At 41.7% G+C, this 5,896-nt stretch overlaps 1 pseudogene; it reads right to left on the bottom strand.

Annotated features, from left to right (window-relative positions):
* Window positions 1-475: 475 nt before the first annotated feature.
* Window positions 476-5,685, bottom strand: LOC118355745 (decreased expression in renal and prostate cancer protein-like; annotated as a pseudogene).
* Window positions 5,686-5,896: the final 211 nt, after the last annotated feature.

The following is a 5,896-nucleotide window of genomic DNA, read 5'->3' on the forward strand; positions in this document are numbered from 1 at the left end:
TTCTGCTTTTATTATTTTTCCTACTTTTCTTATATTTGCTCTTTTTTTTTCCTTTTTGAGATAGAAACTTTATTTTTATCATTTTAATTCAAATACATGGGATCCCTGGGTGGCTCAGCTGTTTAGTGCCTGCCTTCAGCCCAGGGTGTGATCCTGGAGTTCAGGGATCGAGTCACATCAGGTTCCCTGCATGGAGCCTGCTTCTCCCTCTGCCTGTGTCTCTGCCTCTGTGTGTGTGTGTGTCTCTCATAAATAAAATCTTTTTAAAAAATAATAATTAAAATATGTACTTTTTAAAAAGATTTTATTTATTTATTCATGAGAGACACAGAAAGAGAGAGGACACACAATATATATGTGTGTGTCTATATCCACATCCTTATCCATTCATCCATTGACAGACAATAAAGTTGTTTGCATATCTTGGCTATTTTGAATAATGCTTCAGTACGCATGGAAGTACATATATCTCTTCAATAACCTGTTTCATTTCTTTTGGATATGTACCCAGAAATGTGAGTGCTGGATCTTATGGTAGTTTTATTTTTAATTTTTTTGAGAAACTTCTATATTTTTCTCCATAGTGGCTGAACCAGTCTATCATCCCACTAACAGTGCATAAAGTATTCCTTTTCTCCACATCCTCACCAACATTTATTTCTTGTCTTTTTGATGACAGCCCTTCTTACAAGTGTGAGATGACATTTCATTGTGGTTTTGACTTTCATTTCCCTGATAATAAGTGATATTAAGCACTTTTTCACATACCTGTTGGCATTAGGATGTCTTTAAGAAAATGTCTATTTAGTTCCTGTACCTGTTTTCGATAGAATTTTGTTGTTGTTGTTAAGTTGCATGAATTCTTTATAAATTTTGGATATCAATCCTTTATCTGATACATGGTTTGCAAATATTTTCTCTCCCATCCCATAGGTTGCCATTTTATTTTGCTAATTGTGTCTTTTGCAGTGCAGGAGATTTTAAGTCTGATATAATCCTGTTTATTGACTTTTTCTTGTGTTGTTCTGTTATGGTGCTTTTGATGCCATAAACAACAACAAAAAAAGAATTGTAAACATCAATGCCAAGGAAATTTCTTACCTATGCTTTCTTTTATAGTTTTGTAGTATCAGGTCTTGTTTAGTCTTTGATCCATTTTGAATTAATTTTTGTAGTGTAATACAGGGACCCAACTTCATTTTTCAGAATGTGGTAATTGAGTTTTCCTAACACCACTTGTTGAAGAAATGATCATTTGGTCATTGGGTGTTCTTGATTCTTTATCAAATATTAACTGACTATATATATATATGAATTTTTTAAATTGTGGGCTGTCTATTCTGTTTTTTAAAAGATTTTATTTATTTATCCATGAGAGACACACAGAGAGAGAGAGAGAGAAGCAGAGACACAGGCAGAGGGAGAAGCAAGTTCCATGCAGGGAGCCTGACATGGGACTCGATCCCAGGTCTCCAGATCAGGCACTGGGCTGCCCTGTCTATTCTGTTCTGTTGGTCTATGTGTCTATTTTTATTCCAGTACCATACTGTTTTTATTTACTCTAACTGTAGTATTGTTTGAAATCAGGAAGTGTGGGATGCCTCAGTTTTGTTCTTCTTTCTCATACTGCTCCAGCTATTTGGGGTCCTTTGTGGTTCCATAAAAATTTTAGGATTTTTAAAAAAATTTCTGTGAAAAATTGCATGGGATTTTGGTAAGGATTGCACTGAGTCTATATAGATGGACATTTTAACAATATTAACTCTTACAATCCATGAATATGAGATGTCCTTCCATTTGTTTGTGTCTTTGATTTCTTTCAATAAAGTCTTGCAGTTTTCATTGTATGGGTCTTTCATTGTCTTGATTAAATTTATTTCTAGGTATTTTATTGTTATTGATGCTATTATGAATAGGATAATTTTTAAATTTCTTTTTGAAATATTTCATTATGAGTATATAGAAATGCAACTGTTTTCTGTGTACTGATTTTATATCTTGCAACTTTACTAATTTCATTGATTAGATCCAATGGTCTTTTAGTTGAGTCTTGGGATTTTCAACATATAAGATCAAATCTGCAAATAATGAAAAATTTACTTCTTTCTTCCCAATTTGGATGCCTTTTATTTCTTTGTCTTACTTTATTGCTGTAGCTAGGACTTCCAGTATTATGTTGAATAAATGTAGTGACAGTAAGCACCCTTGTCTTTTTCCTAATCTTGGAGGTAAACTTCTAATTTTTCTCCTTGAGCATAATGTTATATGTGGGTTTATTTTATGTTGAGGTATATTCCTTCTATACTCAATCTGATAAGGGTTTTTAATCATGAAAGGATGTTGTGTTTGGTCAAATGCCTTCTCTGCATCCATTGAGATAATTATATAATTTTCATCTTTAATTCTATTAATGCTATGTATCACATTGATTGATTTACATGTGTTCAATCATCTTTGCATCCTAGGCATAAATACCACTTGGTCATGGCACATAATCCTTTTCATGAGTTCTTGAATTCCGTTTCCTAGTATTTTGTTAAGAATTTTTGCACTTATGTTCATCAAGGGTATTGGTTACAATTTTCTTCCCCACCCCATCCCATTTACTAAAGAAAAAGTAAGAAAAGATACAATGCAGGAAAAATACCAATCATCCTTTCATGTCAGGCTGAACAAGGCACAGTTATTTCTCTCCTTCCTCCTCCCACCCCCTACCCCAATTCCCAAATTCCCATTCACATCAGTTTAAATTTTGAGGTTCCTTTTTGGGAGTACTCGTGGAGAGGGAGTTAGATGAGCAGTGAAGCCTTGATTCTGGCCCCCTCTAAGTCCCAGGAAAAGGAAGCTGCAGGCCCCATAAGTCAAGCAGAAATTGTATTTGGTGGTTCTTTGAAGTGGTTGCCCACCTCCCTACTCAAGCACTCAAGGAAAAGTATAGCAGCAGAGGATGAGCAGGTCTAAAGCTACCAGGTCACAACTGCTGAAGCATGGTCTATTCACCAATGCAACATTTCAGAAAGCAGTGAGCTGATTCTCCAGTGGTGAGCAGGGGACTACATATGAATTAGAGATCTGCAGGTCAATGAATCCTTGAAGGAAAAGTCCACAAGAACAATTCAAGAAAGTAGTAAGAAACAAGAGGTAGAAAACTGGGACAAAGGCACAGCAGACTTCTGGAGGACTAGAGATCCTTTCTCTAAAGGTCAGAATCATTCTCATCTGCTGTACTTCATCTCTCACAAATAACATTTCACCTTCAGTCAAGAAAGAAGCAAAGGAAAAAGATGCTTCATTTGAATTTGAGCCCCAGTTGCATACTTCAGACTGTAGCTCCATATCTACCCCTTTTCCTAAAACACAGCCCCTGCTCAGAACCACAGTGTTTGGAAAGCAAAGTGGTCCTAGAGAGAAAATGGTGTTTAAGGGGGTAACATTGCATTTGGGTACATGGCAGCCATTGGACCCCCTGATCTGGGGAAAGCATCTATGCTGGGGAGGCTCCCAACACTAGGAAATGGGACCAAAGTCTTTTCTACAGAGCCATTCATCCTTGGAAAGGAAGCTGGGTTTAGACCCAGGGTGCCAGTCAGCCTCGCTGAAAGAGCTGGGTTGATACTTCTCCACAGGGCCTGCTGGAGAAGAGCTCAGGGGCTCAGAAGTTGACCTGGGGAAATCATGACCAGAGCCTAATGGGCCAGTAGACCTTGGGAAAGCAGCAGAACTTGGGCCCTGCAAGCCACTGGTCCTTGGGAAGTTAGCTAAGTTGGGACCTCGAGTCCCAGGAATTCTTGGGAAAACTGCTGGATTTGAGCCCTGGAGGTCAGCAGATCCCTGGAAAATAACTGTATTTGAAGCCGATGTGCCAGAAGACTGAGAGAAGGCAGCTAAATTCAGCCCCTCTGAACCTGTCCTCCTTGGGAAGGGATTAGTATTTACCCCCTTGGGCCCAGCTAGGCTTGAAAAATGAACTGAATTATGGTTTCTGGTCCTGGTCCATGACCCTGGATATGGGAGATGGATTTGGCCCTGGAAGGCCAATTCCTTGAGAGCTGGGTCATGAGTTTGGGCCTATGGTGCCAGGGACTGTTGTCATGGAGGATGGGCTTTCCAAAAGCCTTTAAGGAAATAGCTGAATTTGCTCCTAAAAGATCTGCTGCTCCTATAATGGAGGCAAGATCTAGGCCTTGAGGTCCAGCCATTCTTAGTTAAGACCAGATCCTGTGCCCAAGAGGCCAGGTATCCAGATTAGGGCCTGGGGCCAGCTGCCCTGTGCCCAAGAGGCCAGGTATCCAGATTAGGGCTTGGGGCCAGCTGTCCAATGCCTGGGCTCAGGCTACTTGCTCTTGGGTTGGATCCAAGTCCCAGGCCTGGAAACATACCTGAACTCAAGGAAAGGTTTGTATCAATGAAGCCTGATCTCAGATTGGCACTTGATCCTGGTCCCAGGCCAAGGAGCTTATGACAACTACTCCCAAAAGGTAATAGGACACCTGCCCTCAGGTTGGGCCTGATCCAGGCTCCATGGGGCCACCACTTCTGGGGGCAGGATCTATTCTCTGGAGACCACCTACCCTTGGGTTGGACATAGAACCTGGCCCCTGCGAGGCCCTTAACCTTGAATTGGACAGAGGCTCTGGGCCTGGAAGAGACCCTGCTATAGGGTTTAGAGAGGTCCTTGAAGTGGTTGAGCCTGGGCCCAAGAGGTCACCAGGCTTTGGGAAAGAAATTGTACCTGGGCTCTTAGAAAAGAAGCCTTGCCTGGGTCACAAGCACCAGCTGGGAAAGGTGCTGGATTTGTAGTCAATGAGCCTGGTGAAGTTGAAAAAGGCAATGGGTTTCTTGGAAATGAGGCCAGATTTCCACCAAGAGAGCTAATTGCCATAAGGAAGGAGTCAGAGTTCATGCCCAGTGGTGGCCTTTGTTCAGAACAGGGAACCATCTAGCTGATCTCAAGGTGGCAACTAAGCACGAGTCCAAGGAGTTGGCTGCTCTCTAGGGAAAATCCAGGGCTCTTTCATACTTTCTTGGGGAAAGGTGATAATGGGCTTGGGGTGAGTTTTGAAAAGGATCTTTTGGAGGTACCTGGGTGACTCAGTCAGTTAACCTTCCAACTCTTGGTTTTGGCTCAGGTCATGATCTTGAGGTCATGGGATTGAGCCCTACATCAGCTCTATGCTCAGTGCAGAGTCTGCTTCAGATTCTCTCTTCCACTCGCTCTCTCTCTCTTTCAAATACATAAATAAAATCTTAAAAAAGAAAAGAAAAGGATCTTGTTTTGATGCGTGCTGTCACCAGGTACCAGGTCCAGTCTTGCAGCCGAGCTCATCACAGTCCTGCTGCCCAGGAAGTGTGTTTGATAAGGACAACAAAAGTTTCCTCCAGATGGATGACTTTTCCATACAGGAAATGATGCCCCACAATCAGCACAGGGATTTCCTTAGTGTTGAAAATGTGGGTATCCCATGAGGTTTCCAGCTAATCCAGTGCTGTAGCAAGCCTCAATCTCCCTCTTATAACTCCATCAGCACCCATTCTGCAAGGCCTCCAACCCCAGCACTGGAAATAACAGTTTGCACTATGAGTTTTCCATCTTTAAGAAGCAATTGAAAGTAAGCTGCAATGGGGGTCGCTGCAGTGGCACCATGGGGACAACCCATGACGTCCAAACCTCCACCTCCAGGGCAGCAACCACAAGTACTGCATGCACACTTCTGGCCCCAGGCTTCCAGCACTTTCAGAGCAGAACATGCAAGCATGTGCATATCTGTGGACATGGCAGAGAGAGGGGAAAACTCACCATATGTGAGTTGAGGAAGGGGTATGGGAAGCAGGCAGAAGAGAAAGCACAATTTTCTTTTCTTATAGTCTCCTTATCTGGCTTTCATATCAGGGTAAT

The sequence above is a fragment of the Canis lupus genome, chromosome 25 (assembly GCF_003254725.2).
Source record: "Canis lupus dingo isolate Sandy chromosome 25, ASM325472v2, whole genome shotgun sequence".
Taxonomy (NCBI): domain Eukaryota; kingdom Metazoa; phylum Chordata; class Mammalia; order Carnivora; family Canidae; genus Canis; species Canis lupus.